Below are 16305 nucleotides of genomic sequence, written 5' to 3'. Positions count from 1 at the left end.
CCCAAAGAAAACATTTGCAAACGCATCTCTCCAAAGAGACATGTGCAAGAATGTTCACGGCAGTGTTTCGTAAACAACAAAACTGGAAACACGGGGATCGGTGTCCGTTGATAGCGGATTGGGAAAATAACTTCTGGTATGTTAATACACTGGAGCATTTATGCATCAGTGAGAAATGAATCATGACAGCTACATTCATCAACCTGGGTGAATCTTACATATGATGCTGAAAGTTTTACAAAGAATCCATGTAACGTGATTCTATTTAAATATGGAGACAGGGAGTGACTGTAGTCAAGGAAATCAATGTAACAATATCATAAAAACCAGTAAATTGTCACCTTTGAAAGGAAGAGAGAATGAGGAGGACAGATATACGGAGGGCTTCAAGGACACTGGAATTGTGATTTTAAGATTTTATTTATCCAAGAGAGAGCACAAGCAAGGGGAGTGACAGGCAGAAGGAGAGGGAGAAACAGGCTCCCGATGATCAGGGAGCCCAACTCAGGGCTTTAGGCCAGTGTCCTGGGATCATGACCTGAGCTGAAGGCAGATACTTAACCGTCTGAGCCACCCAGGTGCCCCTAGAATTGTGATTTCTTAACATGACCTTGCTTAAGAACTATTCTTTAAATTGAATTTACATGCACTTCAAACTTTTTCTACACATATATTTCATATTTTTAAGTTAAAAAAATTGAAGAGGTTTTATACAAGAACCGAGCTAAATTTAGTTGCCTAATGCCTTCAGTGACCGGTTGGAGGGAGCGGTTTTAGGCTCTCAAGCCCAACGATATGCCCAGCAAAAACTCCCACTTTCTGAGCCAAGATGCAAAGGTTGTTCCCAAGGGTCATGTACAGAACTTGGATGGGTATTCATCACAAAGTGGCCGCAGCAAAGGAAGGATAAGTCAAAGGTGACTTAAGAAAAAAGACCCGCCCCAGGCACACCCCAGATCCAGCTGGCCATGGAGCCAGCCTCCCTGGGCAGGTGGCTTTGGGACAGCATCTCAACACCAAGAGCTCACCCGGCTGCAGCAAAGGGCAGCCGGCAGCTCAAGGGCACACATCCTGGACCTCTGTGCGACATCCAGGAGACTTGTGCTAGGAACCTGTCCCACAACTCTGGCAGCTCACACTGGCACATGCCAAGGGCATGTGTGCCCTCCCAGAGAGGCCCCGAGTCCACTCCCATGAGGTCCCAGCTGCACCATCCAGCAACAATCGGACAAGCATGCTGCCATCAGAGGGCTCTCGCAGGGTGATGGTTGGGAAGGTGGGCAGGTGAGGGGAAGAAAGGGACGAGGAGGACAGGAAAGGAGAGAACACAGGTTTCCCCTAAATAGGTTCCTCAGGGAAGGTGCTTCCGGCATTTGAATTTCATTCTCCACACCCAGTGACAGCCTCGAGCACAGCCAGGCTCGTAGGAGTCCACACGAAGCGGCAAGTAGGAGAGCTGGAGATCAGACGAGAGCAAGACGGGACCTAATCCTGGATGGTTAGGAACGACTCTCATTCTTAGCTGTAATCGAACAGTGAGAATGTCTACTTTAAAAAGCCGTTTGTGGAGGAAACGAGAAAATGTTATGGGAAAAGGGTCTGATGGAGGAGGGCTTGAGACGTGGGAGTTGTCATGCCTCTCCTGTCCGGGGATTACCCCGAGGGAGGCCTGCCCGTGAGTCCCCCCGTCCTGGGCAGTGCACAGGCCACTCTGGTTCTCTGTACGGTCTCCACCTGGGCCTAGAAGAAAAGGCCTGGCCTCCAGGCAAAGGCTTGGGCTCCAGCTGGCCCCTAAGGGGAGGCCCCTCCCTTGGTAAAAGACCAGAGGCTAGAGCCTGGGTCCCACACTCCAAGGGGACCAAGGCCGCCACAGGGCAGGCCTGGGACGGCTCCTCTCTGAATATTATTAAATTCAATTTTAACTTGTCGGTCTTAACGGATATTCCAAAGGCCTATGAAAGAGGCCGACAGTACAGACTCCTCTTAAGTGCTATCATCTTGGGTTGGCCCTGAACTTGGGGGAAGATCCCAGGCTCCAGGTAAAAGGGGAGCAGGCTCTCATGACCAGTTCCCAAATCCCCTGAGGGCCAGGGGTCTTCTCTGCCCACTCCATCCTATTACAGAGTCCCCTGGCAAAGTCCGGTTTTAGATTAAGTTTATTTCAAACCTCTACTGCAAAGGTTAAAAACGGGCCAGGGGTCCACGGCAGCAGCAGCTGGAACAAGTCCCCCAAGCCAGGCCTCCCCAGAACTACCCCATCCCGACCTAGACACATCGCTGGCTACGTTTTTCATGGTGTCCAGGACAAAATTAAAATATGGAGCCCCTTGTTGAAAAATCAAGAATTTTAAGATTGTGATAGAGCATGAAGAGCCGCATGGGGCCCTTCTGATAATGGGGTCCTCTGTGACTCACGGGTCACAAATCTGTCCCCACCCCTAGTCCATGTAGTGCTTTGGGCTTCCAAAGCCAGAGTGACAAACCATCACCGCACCCGTGTCGCCTGTTTGCGAGGCGGGGGTTGGGTGTGGGGGTGAGGTGGCCGAGGGGTGTCAACCACACAGAAAGGAAGGTGCCCCGGGGCCCTGTGGCAGACCAGGAGGGATCCTGCACAAAGGGAGGCCTACAGGGCAGCTTGGTTTTTTTCCACTTGGTAGAAAAATAGCTCAGAGCCTATCTCCTGTGACCAGCAGATCGATGATAACGTCATTATAGGTGGAGGCTCAATTTTGACCTTTTTTTCCCGGTTCTATTTCTGTAACTCATTTTACACAGCAGGGGACATGCTCAGGATCTCTTTGGGTCTGAAATCCCCTAGGGAGTCACAAGAATATAAGCAGTTTCCTGAATTGTCCCTAGGGGATTCCTCCTTCTAGAAGGCCATGGGGGCACCTGTGACGCCAGCCTGGGGCAGGCTCCCTTTCCTCGAGCTGCTGTGAGAGTTCAGGGAGGGGGCCCGGTGCCAAGCCCAGAGCAGCACAAGGGAGAGTGAATGCTCAAGAAATTTAGCTATTATTCACATGAAGCTCCTCTTTTTTCATATTTCATTTGATGGCTTTCCTTGCTCTGCCAAATGCTTATTTATCCCAGCCTTTTCCCCATGAGTTGATGATGAGGTTATTTCTAGGACAGAAACACCGTTACCAATAGGGGTCTTCATTCATTTAAATCTGTCAGCCACCCAATCAGCCTGTGGAACGGAGCCTCATTCTCATGCGTCCTGGGCAGGGCATGAGGAAACCTCCACGAGGAAGACAGAGATTGCCTTCAAAGTGTTTACAGGTTGCTATAGTGCCATTCTAGGTACCTTCAAATGATAGCACGTGGACCCCAATACCAACACACTTATTTCAAAGTTAAATATATAACCGTACTCCTTTATCGATCTTAAAACATTCACAAAAATAGGAAATTTTAAAGATAAAAATGAAATACCCATTTTGCTCTTGGGCACATACTCATATTGGGGGGGGGCATTTTGATGGAATAGGGTCTCACTACTTTTTAAAATCTTGATTTAAATCTTTGTGATGCAACTATTCATAGGTCTGGAATTTTATTACTAAACTTGCTTTCAAAGATTGTCATAGCTAAGAAAAGATTTCTGGCAAAGATGAGTAGCTCCAAATGAAGACGGACCTTGTTTGTTATACTAAAACATGATTCTCATTCAGTTATACAAAGATTTTTGTTGAAACGTCACTAATAAAAGCTCCTTTGTCCCTGAGGTCAATCTTTATTTAGCAACTTCTAAGGTGTTCCATTTTTCACAAATGGGTTCAAAACCACACAGATACTCATTTCGAAATTTCAGAAACAGGTATAAAAATTTAATTCCTGGTTTTTGTTTGATTTACAAAGATAGGGTTTTTATAGATGCTCATCACGATTAGCTACAGAACCACACAACAGTAACATTTCCACACATCCGTTTTCAAAAACCAACTCCCACCTCCAAATTTGTTTTTAAAAAAGCGCCTTAACACACTTTATTCCGCAAGTTACTTCCAAAAAGCAATCACTTCCTCCCCGTTTTCCATAAAGGTTTTCTAAAACATTTGTTAGGTGACCTGTTACTGACAAGCAGTTGTCACACATAAGGTCGACAAGTTTGAAACAGTTGCCTATTCAAAAAAAAAATGCATATTTCCAGTTTGATGGCTTTTAAAAAGACCATGTTGCCAAAATACTTTCATGTGACTTCCCAGCTCATTAAAAAACATTGTGAGGATTCCATTACATTTTAAAGTTTTGCTTTTGTAACAATTATTACAGTGTTAACATGCTGACTTACCTGGGCCATCCTGGCTTTGCTGCACGAGCTCACAGATGATAGGGTAAAAGAATTTCATCTACAGTGCTGTGTTTGTATTCTTACCTGGGAGTCTTCATTCTAGTCAAAGCAGTAACCATTCCCAAGGAGGCTTCCAGGGTTTTTCCCAAGGCACTGTTTTATTAAAGAAGCAGTTTTCTATTGAGAATATATCTTGAACAGTACATTTTTTTTCAAGGTCACACACACACACAGCAACTCTACGTATAACTCATAACAATCTAATATCATAGTCTAAGACATGTTGGTATTTTGGGGGGCGCCTGGGTGGCTCAGTGGGTTAAGCCTCTGCCTTCGGCTCAGGTCATGATCTCAGGGTCCTGGGATCGAGCCCTGCATCGGGCTCTCTGCTCAGCAGGGAGCCTGCTTCCCCTGCCGTCTCTCTCTGCCTGCCTCTGCCTACTTGTGATCTCTGTCAAATAAAGAAAATCTTAAAAAAAAAAAAAAAAAAAAAGACATGTTGGTATTTTTTGATGCCATATTTTATCCAGATGCCCAAAGCTTCATAATTTGTTCTAAGACTTGGCCGTGTTTTCTCTACATCTTCCAACAGCGTATGCGGACAAGTACCTATTCGTTTTTGTGCTGTGTGGTTTCCCTGGTTTTATTTTAGTCCTTATGGCATGTGGTTCTCTGCCTTTGCTAGTAAGAAAACTAAAGGAAAAAAAAAAAATACCTCTGGATATTTTTCATTGCGTATCAGGAATTTTGTGAGGCCTTGAATTCCAAGCCTAGGATTTCAAGCATCACTTTAAAAGAGTGTAGTGGTTTGTGGACATGTACCAAACGCCTCTTTTCTAAGTGTCTTGTTAATGCACACGGCTCACATCATCAGCCTATATCTGAATGCACCACACTCACTTAGGGATGGGCTTAGCATCACTAGGGAAGGGTGCATATAAATCCATACTCAGTACAGACCTCTTGATAATTTCACTGTTTTTCTTCTTGTTGGGTCTGAGGATATCATCATTCATATTTCAGGACGAGCTCTGGAAAGTCATTACGGTCAGGGGCTATCGGCTCTGACATTTTTCTTGTTGCTTTACCTTGACTGACAGCTTGTTGTCAGATTTGAATGCTCATTCTATTACTTGCTAACTCTCTGACCTGGGAGGACAGTCATCACAGCACTTTCAACCCCTCTGTGTTTGGTGCACCTTGCCACCACCTGCCACTGCTCATACGCTATGTGATGTATGACACTTGAGAACACGGGGGTCGAGCCACAGGTAAAATATTAGGAAGGCTGATCACTTCTTATGGTAAAAGGCATGTAAGTAGAAATTTTAAATTTTTTTTCCTCCTGCATCCTAATGGATCATCCTACATATTTCATTTTGGGGACAGTCTTCAAATGAAATATACTATGTCCCAGGGAGCAATTTATCAGAGAACCACAGTTATCACTACAATCCATTTCTCAAATAGTCTTGCAATCTGATGTGCTTTCCTAAGCAGGAGACAATGGTCTGAAGTTAGAGCTGGTCTCTGGATTCCTGCTTCATGGGACACGACCACAGAGTGTCCCATGGGGTCAGGGTTGTTGTCGGTCTTGTGTAGCGGTCATGAACCAGGAGAACTCCTGGGCAGATGGAAAAGCAGACACAAATGCAGTGAATGCTGGAAGAAAAGGGCACTCGAGGACCCATAACAGACCAAATAAGGAGACATTCAGGAAGACCAGAGGCAATGGGACCTTTGAGCAAGCTTGGAAAGAAGGGAGAAATTTCAGCGGGAGGGAGAAAGTGATGGGGGCAGAACTGCAGAATAATGGTGAGATGTTTGGGGAACACGGAGATATCCAGAACTGATCAGAAGGAACAGAAGGTGGGCACTCCTGGGTCACTCAGTCGGTTAAGCATCCGACTCTTGATCTCAGTCCAGGTCTTGATCTCAGGGTTGTAAGTTCAAGCTCTCCATCACCCTCCCCCCCAAAAAAAGGGGAACAGAAGGAGAAATTGGTTTCCCTTATGGAACTAGGAGTATACTCTCCAACATTAACATTGTACGGTGTTTTCTTGAAAGAGAATGGGAGATTTTTTAATTATTTCCTTGGTAAGAAACGGAGTCTCCTAGTGTTAGCTGTCTTAGAGCTCAAGTCTGGACATTGTGAAGAAACCTGGAAGCCACGCTAAGAAGTTGGACTTCATCCAAGATGCACCTGACAGTATCTTACAGGTGGTAGGGAAGGATTGCTTTTACCTAGAAATGAGGCGGGATTAGACACCTTCCACAGCATACTTGAGGATATGCTCAAATACAGTCTAAGTTCCATGAACATCAGAATCACCTGGAAAGCTTGTTTAAAAAAAAAAAAAAAAAAAGCAAATTATTGGGCCCCACCCTCCTCTTCAGAATCAGAATTTCTAGGGCTGCATACAGACAGCAATTTACATTTCGACAGACTCTCCAGCCACACTTTTTTTTTCCTGTATCATCATCCTGCTGCCTCATCACCACCCCCAAATAATTCAGGCACGTATTAAACATTAAGAACAAGTACATTATTGGTTTTATGAAATAACTGTGTGATTGGTTTCAGACAGAATGTATCAGCAAGTTATGAGGTTTCTAACTTCGCACTCCTGACCGTTATCTCAACTCTTAAGTTTCCACTTGAAACTCCATGCTCAAGCCGTTTCCAACTTTAAACTTATTATTAAAACTGTCTATTTTTTGCGCCCCCCAACCAAACTTTGATCCCTTTCTTTTACCTCCATCATGTGGTCAAAGCCAAGTGCTTTATCTTTCACATTTCGATCTTCGTATCATCATGAAGGTGGTTTTATTCGTCTCATTTTTTAAAAAAAATAACCCTGAAGCTGGACTGTAGAAGATCAGAAGTCCTATCCAAGATTATGGGGTTAGCAAGTAGCAGAACTGGGATTTGAGATCTGTTTGACTTCAAAACCTGTGCTCTTGAAGTTAGAGAGACTAACCTGGTGGTTACCAGGGTTGGCGAGGATGTGGAAGAATTGGAACTGCCATCCGATATTGACGGGCACCTGAAGCCCATCAAACAGCCTGACGTTTTCCCTCAGGTTAAGTGTACCCTTATCGTATGATCCAGTAATATATTCCTGCACTCGCCCCCACAAAAGGAAAGCTACATCTACATAGAGTTGTGCAGCAATTCTGACCATTATAGCCCAACACTGGAAACTACCAAACTGCGCAACAACAGATGAATAGGATAAAAATGCCAGTATATCCATACAACGGAATACCACTGCACAATGAGGCAGAACGAACTACTGAGCCTCACAATAACATGGACGGATCTCAAAAACATTAAAGAATCGGGACACCTGGGCACCTGGGTGGCTCAGTGGGTTAAGCCTCTGCCTTCAGTTCAGGTCATGATCTCCGGATCCTGGGATCGAGCCCCACATTGGGCTCTCTGCTCAGCGGGGAGCCTGCTTCCCGCTCTCTCTCTGCCTGCCTCTCTGCCTACTTGTGATCTCTCTGTCAAGTGAGTAAGTAAAAAATCTTTAAAAAGAAAAGAAAAGAAAAGAAAAGAAAAGAATCGTGATACCTGAGTGGCTCAGTTGGTTAAGCATCTGCCTTTGGCTCAGGTCATGATCTCAGGATCCTGAGATCAAGTCCCACATCAGGCTCCTTCCTCAGTGGGGAGCATGCTTTTTCCTCTACTCCTCTCCCTGCTTGTGTTCTCTCTCCCCACTTTCTGACAAATCAAATCTTAAAAAAAAAAAAAAAAGAAGCAAAATATCAAAGAATACATGCTCTGTCATTCCATTATATGAAATTCAAGGAAAGGTAAAAACACATCTACAGTGACAGCAGGTTCTCTGGGCTGGGGCAGGGGTACTGAGTACAAAAAACCACGAGGGAAAAGAACTTTGGGGTGATGGGGTTGTTCTATATCTTGATTATGGTGGGGTGACATTTATCGAAACTCATTAAATTATACATTGAAAATGGATTCATTGTATCTCATATGGTATACCTCCATATAGTAGATTTAAAAAACCAATTTGTGCTGTTTCTCTAGACCACACTACTTCTCCTTTTCTCACTCTACGCTGAATCACACACCCACCCACAGGCTGAGGGAATGGTGTGGTGTGTTGTGGCTTCTACAATGGAGACCCAGGGGACCACACAGCACATTGCCCCAATAATCTCACACCCAAAGCAAACTTGGTCACACCCAAGGTTATTCCTTTATTGGGCTCTAAATGTCATTTAGCTTGAGTCCCCACCCATCAGGCGCTACCTGTGTGTTCCTTGTTATCTGTGCCAAGGAACTGAAAGGGAGAGTTCCCTAAAACTTCTTCACGCTGAGGAAGGATGAGCTACTTAGCCACTACCTTCCCCATCCCCAGCCTCCTGCCAAGAAACCTTCCAGTGGAGCCCCCAAGCCAAAAAACAATGGCAGAGTTATTGCCTACGCTAGCCTCCTTCTGAGTACCTCCCCACCTGGGAAGGGACCTCTGGAAGGCAGGAGGAGGGCATATCCTCCATTCTCTGAAATGCAACACTTTCTTAGCTCTCCAGAAGCAACTTCAGGGAGCACCTTGTTGACTCCTTCTCCGACTTCTGACAGGAAGACTGTTCCCTTCCCAACCTCTGAATCTGCTTGATTTCCTTGACTTCTGATGAACAGCTTAATTATACCGCATATGATATTGTCTCATTCACTATTGCTTTGCGTGTCTTCCCTAATGTCTCCAAGAAGATAGTTTTGTTTTGTTTTAGTGTTTACTGCTGTATTTACAAGGCAATGGTGCTATAATGATGGACTGACTGATGGATCCCACCTTTACCCCTGAAAAAATACCCAAAATACCCATGTTGGTCCCCTCTAAAATGTTATAGCCATACCACAGAAATACAAAGGATCATGAGATACTATTATGAACAAGGACAGGTTTCCTCTGCTATCCAAAAGCAGAGTGTTCCTATGAAAACTTTCATAAGCCAAAATGGTATAAAGCAAAGAATTACCATTAATTGATATGGAAAAAATTAAATTACCATTAATTTATTTGGAGGAAAAAAAACCTGAGCATTCCCAGACCCCAAAAATAACATCTCAAGCTTTTCTCATACCTTAGAACACATCTTGCTATTGGATGCACAAAATCAATCAAAATGAAGCACAGATGCTCACAAACAGAATCCAAGGCTATGACAGCTTAATGCTGTGATGCTGAGTGTAGTTCCCAGGGAAGGAGCTTGGCAGTGCCACTCTCACTTCTTGAGGTACATGCGGTCTCTACAATGGCTTGCTACTAAACAAACACTGAATGCTATTTTTGCTTTTTGCCTCTTATTGTAAAAGTGAAGATCCTCTTCCGATTTTTATCATTTAACAAAAAAGGTACTAATGTAGGTCTCTCATAAAAGCTAAGTGGCATAATACAAACTTTCAAAAAAGTATGTGTGCGGGTGGGGGTAGATACCTGGGTGTGCCAACAAATTGGACAACCTAGGGGGGAAAAAACCCCAAAAAACAGATAAATTCCTAGGAACATACAACCCACCCACCCATCAGGTGCTGTCTTTGTGTTCCTTGTTTTCTGTGCCAAAGAACTGGAAGGCAGAGTTCCCTGGAAACTTCTTCACACTGGGCTGAAAGGGCAGTCCCCTCAGAAGGATGAGCTACTTTGCCACTACCTTCCCCCTCCCCAGCCTCCTGCCAAGTGAATCATGAAGAAATAGAAAATCTGAACAGACCCATTACTAGTAAGGGGACTGAATCAGTGATCAAAAACCTCTCAACAAAGAAAAGTCCAGAATCAGATGGCTTCGCTGTTGAAATCTATCAAATATTTAAAGTATACCTTCTCAAACTCTTCCAAAAAAAAAAAAAAAATAGAAGGGAAGGGATACCTCCAAACTCATTTTATAAAGCCAACATCACCCTGATACCAAAGCTGAAGGACAATACAAGAGAAAAATAAAGTACAAGTCAATATCTCTGATGCGATGTAAAAATCCTTAACCAAATACTAGCAAACTGAACTCAACAGTACATTAAAAGGATCCAACACCATGAACAAGTGGGATTCATTCCAAAATGTAAGGATGTTTCAACTCCTGAAAATCAATTAAGGATCACATTAACAAAATGAAGGATAAAAAGCCTATGATCATCTCAATGGATAAGGAAAAAGAATTTAACAAAATTCATCATCCTTTCATGATAAAAATCCTCAAACTGGGTATAAAGAAAACAAAGTTAAGGGCCAGGGGGCTTAGGTGGCTCAGTCAGTTAAATGTCTGCCCTGGGCTCAGGTCCTGAACCCAGAGTGCTGGGATTAAGCCCTGCCCTGGGCTCCCTGCTCAAGGGGGTAATCTGCTTCTCCCTCTGCTCCCCCCAACTCATGCTCTCCTGTGTTCTCTCTCCAAAAAAAAAAAAAAAAAATCTAAAAAAAATTAAGTTAATTGACAGATTAATGGATCAAGAAAATGAGATACACACATGTACATACACACACACACTTGAATATTATTCAGCCTTAAAAAGGAAGGAAATCCTGTCATTTGCAACAATATGGTTGAAACCACATGGCATTATCCTATGTGAAATAAGCCAAAAGAATAACAAATACCACATGGGTATCACTTCTATGAAGAATTTAAAGGAAAAAGGGGTTTTTTTACAGGTCAAATTCATTGAAAGTAGAAAAGTGATTGCCCGGGGCTGGAGGTGGGAAAAATGGAGAAGTTGGTAAAAGGGTAAAACATTTCAGCCAGAAGATGAATAAGGTCTGAGGATTAAATACATAACATAGTGACTGTTGGTAACACTATACTGGGTAATTGAAATTTGCTAAGAGATTACGACTTAAACATTCTCACCAAAAATGATAAATATGTGAAGTGATAGATGTATTAGTTAACTTGATGGGGGGAATCCTTTCACAATGTATATGAATAGCAAATCATCCCATTGTAGGCTTTAAATATTTTACAATTTTGTCGGTATTACCTCAACAAATCGGGGGAGGGGGGGAATGCTGTAACTATAAACCAACCATTGCCACAGACAGCTTCTCATCTAGTTTTGTATAGACCAAGTGGTCTGTGTATGTGTTGTGCCTTCAAAATCTCGAAGGGGAGAACTGTAAAATAGCTCACCAGGGAGCTTAACATAAGATTTCCTTTTTTCTTTCCTGGAGCAATCACCAGAACATTATTAACATAAACTAAATGTAGTTTTTTGCCCTTTTTGCCCTTTGTCAACTGAGGCTAGATTTCCAAATTTTTTTATCTAGCAGTGATTGAAAAACAGCACAGTGGCTCAGATATCTACCCCATGTCAATGCTGGCAATGAGCTTGAATCTACTTTGTGTAACTCACACATAAGGGAGTAGAGATGGATAGAGGAGTGAAGACTCCAAGTCATTGTTTCCGCTGTGACCCAGGAGGGCTCTGGAATGCACTGAGGTCTTGAGGCTTTTACCCTGGCATGGCCAGATTGGGCAGGGGATGTACCCAGAGCAAAGGCAAGTTGGAGTTGAGCAGAGACACGGGGATAAGGCTGGAAAAGCTGCATCAAGCGACAGGACAAGAAGAGTGAGTATGTAATCCGGAGACAGGCAAAGTGACCAGAGCTAGATGAAAGATAGGGCAGAGCCAGGGGAACCGAGAGGAGACACTTTGGGATAGAAGCTTAGGCAAGAGGAGCATGAGTGGTAAATACACGGGTGGAGAAACCCTGAAGGTCAGTCTTCTTTTGCATTCCAGGAAGACAGTCTTTTTAGAAGTGCTCTCAAAATAGTCCCTCCCTAAAAAAAATTGGTGGAACATCAGGAGGGGCTAGGGTTGCCAGATCACCTACAAGACACTCCGTTACATCTGAATTTCAGAATAGCAACAAATGTTATAGTGTAAGTATGTCCTATGCAATATTTGGGACATACTTATATTTTTAAAAAATCACTGTCTATCTAAAACTCAAATTCAACTGGGTATCTGGTCATCCTAAATGCATCAACATTGGGAGGGGCAAATAATTAAGTTTTCTCACCAAAGAAAACAGGACAAAGTTCCCACCCAAGCAGTGAGAGGTTGGTACAGGCAATATTGAAAATAGAAGGAAGCACAGGAGAGAGGGTTTGAGGCAAGCAAGCAGGAGCATTAGGAAGTTGGAGAAAGAAAGAAAGAAAATAAAGTGAGAACAAAGATGTAGGAGCAGGGCAGGAATGTCCAGGGAGGCCAACCTTACAGGGTACGGAGCTGGTTGCAGATGGATGCAGTAAGCCCAGGCTTATACGGACTGTGGACCCTCTCCCAAGGAGAGGAGGGAGCCAGCAAGACGAGCGAGGTCAAGCAGGACAGCCTGGATGGAGAAGAGAAGGGTGACTTCCTGACTCTGTAATCCTGAACAATCCAGTCTAATCCTTTTACCTTCTGAGCCTCATTTTCTCAGCTCTAAAACGGAGATGAAAAAATAGTTTCATACCCGAACTCCTGCACATGTACCATTACAGATTTGTTTTGCCTTTTCCAGAGGTCATATAAATGGAGTCATAGAACTGTTGCTCTTTGATGTCTGGCTGGCTTTTTAGGGTTGTTGTTTTTAATATCCATCCAGGTTATGATTCTTTTTCATTGCTAAGCAGAATTTTATTATATGGATATACCATGATGTATCGCATTCACCCACTGGACATTTCGGTAGTCTCCAGTTTGGGACCATAGTGAACAAAACAGCTATCAACACTGTGTCTACGTCTTATTGTATACGTTTCCCTTGTGTTGGATAAATACTTAGGAATGAGATTGCTAGGTCCCATGATAAGTGTACGTTGAACTTTAGGAGAAACTATCAAGCTGCTTTCCAAAGTAGTGGTACCATTTTGTACGCCCATCAGCCATGTAGGAGGGTTCCTTTTTTTCCCCCCACATCCTCACCAACACTTGTTGTTAGTGTTAATTTGAAAAGCACAAGTTTCAAAGTCAGACCTCAAATTCTAGTTCTGCCACTTATTAACCCCTAACTCTTGGATAAAACATCTGATCTTATTGAGTCCAGTTTCCCCATTTTAAAAAAGAATATTTGTACCATGGAGTTTTATGTGGAAGTGGAAACAAAAACTAGGTGTTCAAGTATTTAGTTGACCTAATTATACCCATTTTGTATTTATTCAGTTAGTCTCAATTCTGAAAACCAATTTGTCTGAAGTTCTACTTTAAGAGCCCTATTAAGAGGTCTTCATGCAAAAATTACCTGAAATTAGATGCAGCCTGATGCCTATGGGCTCACCACAGCCCAGCATCAGGTAGAGAACTTAATCACATGAGAACTTAATAAAATGACAATTCTCTCGTTCCATCTCAGACCTATTCAATCAGAAATCCTGCGGGTAGGAACCCCCAGGTGTGTTTTTAAAAGCCCCTTTTTTAAAAGGAGAAAACATAGCAGGCCAGTGACCATTAAGGACCTTCCAAATACAGAAGGGCTGAGCCCAGAGTGGGAGAGCCAGGAAGGGAACAGCTTCCAGAGAGAAAAATCAGGGAGTACTACCGGGTCCAGGCCAGATGGCTATGGTCACACATAGGACAAATACTGATCCAAAGGAACCACAGGGCCTGGCTGCCCCCTACTCTGCTCTTTCCCGCTGGTTCCTGCTCATTGGGGTGAATCCTATGGGCAGCTTATATCTCAGTGATCAGAAACAGGTTGAGGTCCCTGGACTTTGTTGATGTTTTATTCTGATTTCCGTATAGTGTAGCACATTAGCCAGAACTGGCGACCAACCCCAGTGTATAAACACCAAACACTAGTCTAAAATGTAGCAGACTGTAATCCCCAAGCTTTAAAAATGTATAGGAGGGGGAAAGGTCCCAGAAGAAAACATGCCAAGTTAGAGACCAAAGGGTGGGCTAATCTTAAAAATCCCAATGCTGTTTTTGGATTAGGTTCCTAATCCTAACCACTCCTTACAGCACACTCAAGAAGAGGGAAAGGGCCAGGGTCCCAGGGTGGGAAGCAGAAAGTGTTGCAGGTGTGGCCACTGGCCCAGTTAAGTTTCCCCAAACTGTGTTCCAGGAGATGTAACAGGTATGCCAAGGTCAAAAAAAAAAGGCGGGGGAAGAGGTCAAAAATGTCTGGACAACTGCTTTCGACGCTCTCACCTAGAAATTTACACTGCGTATTTGCATATGAAAGGTGCTGAGAACTCCTGTAATAAGGGGAACATGTTTAACTTCATTTGATCCAGTATTTCCGGTCTTTATTGGGTATAGACCCTTCCTTCTTGACACACACTGAAAAGCATCATATAGAATAGCATTCTGTAGAACGTCAGTGTGGAAAACACCGCTCTACCAAAATGGTCTATTGGGACGTCCTTGCTGGTCACCTCCTTGGTTCTCCCAGTGCAGTCCACCAGCCTGTTTGCCTTTCCTGCATGGATTCGGACCAACCTAAACACTTAAACCTAGTTCCATCTTGAACAGGAAGTCTAAAAACAGCCTCTGCTTTATGCAACCCTAGTAAGTGTCAGGCTCTATTCTTGGTATTCTTGGTCTCTTGCCTAGGCACCTTTTTTTTTTTTTTCATCCAGACTCTGTTGCCAGACATGTGTCCTTGATGTTCTTTCTCCAGAATTCTGGGTCTGGGTTCTTAAAACCTAGACACGAGACCTAACCGGTCTTGTGCCCCTGGCTCCTGCAGACCTGGGCCCGGCCTGCCAAGTGGCACACCCTTGCCTGTTGCTCCCCACATCAGCTATCTCTGGGCATGACCTTGGACCTTCTGGTTCCCAGTACCTGTGCCCTTTCATCTAGAAGTATTCCTGCCCCTCCCCTGAGGGCATGTCCTGTTCTCACTCAGAAGCCAGCTCAGCAGTCAGAGTGCGCTGTCGGTAAGTTTCAGGTGTTTTTCTGAAGCGTTGTCTTTTTGGGTCATAAAATAAGGAAGGACAGTTGCCGGTAATAAATCCGCTAGGGCGTGGACAGCACGTCCCATGCGAAGTCTCTGCCGGACGGTGACACTGTGTCCAAGTCGGGGGATCGCTCTAGCACATGCACATGACCAAGAGAGCACCAGAATTGGGAGCAATTTGTGCACAGGACCTGCATCCGTGACCTTAAGGAAGTCCTTAACCTCTTTGAGCCTCAGTTCCCATCTATAAAATGGGAATAATACCTGCCCTGTCTACTTTAAAAGGAGGCATGAAGAGGATGGAGATAAAATAAAGTATTCTGGGCTCTTTGAAAGTTTTCATTGCCCTAACAACGTAACTCATTTATCACCAGTACTTTATGACTCAGAGTCTTTCTGCCCACATCACAGGCTCAGGACAGGGGTGGGGTAAAGTTTGGGGTTGTTTTGTTTTCAGGGGATTTTTGTTGTTGTTGTTGTTGTTGTTTTTAAGACACAAAGGTCTTCCAAAGGTTAACTTTACAAACTTAAGTTATGAACGGATAGTGACATTGCTGACCACGTCCCCCAGCCACCCCACTGAATTAGCTTAAGAGAAGTGACCCATTTGACCTGCTGCTTTGCACAGGAGCCTAGCCATAAACCCAGTGGGATGGCCACTGGACCCAGGAAGATTGAAGTTGCCTCTCCAGCAGCACTGGGCCCAGAGTAGGACAAATCTACACTTCTCCCTGCCAGGATAAAAGCCACAGGTCTATTGATGAAGTAGAAGAGGGATGTGGGACCCCTTGGAGGAGACAGTAACAGCAGGTGACAGTTGCTCCAGAATCAGAGGACATGGAGTCCCAGCTTTGTCCCCTAATAGGGGACCTCAGATCTAAAACTTAGCCCTTATACTTCTAGCTGGAGAGAACAGTACCTGCCCCATAGGTTGATGGGGGAGCACTGTCAAAGCCACTGTGGCATGAGGAGTGCAAGCCATTGGTGTGGTCATAGAGCTGCTGGGGGAGAGGCCACAGCAGAAGTGGCAGGGAACACAGTGGTGGTAATGTTGGTGGAGGCAGACGTGAAGGAAGTTGTGTACAGCTGAACTGGATTCCAGAAGAG

Source organism: Martes martes (genome assembly GCF_963455335.1).
Source record: "Martes martes genome assembly, chromosome: 9".
In the NCBI taxonomy this organism is placed as follows: domain Eukaryota; kingdom Metazoa; phylum Chordata; class Mammalia; order Carnivora; family Mustelidae; genus Martes; species Martes martes.
This window is presented reverse-complemented; position numbering follows the sequence as displayed.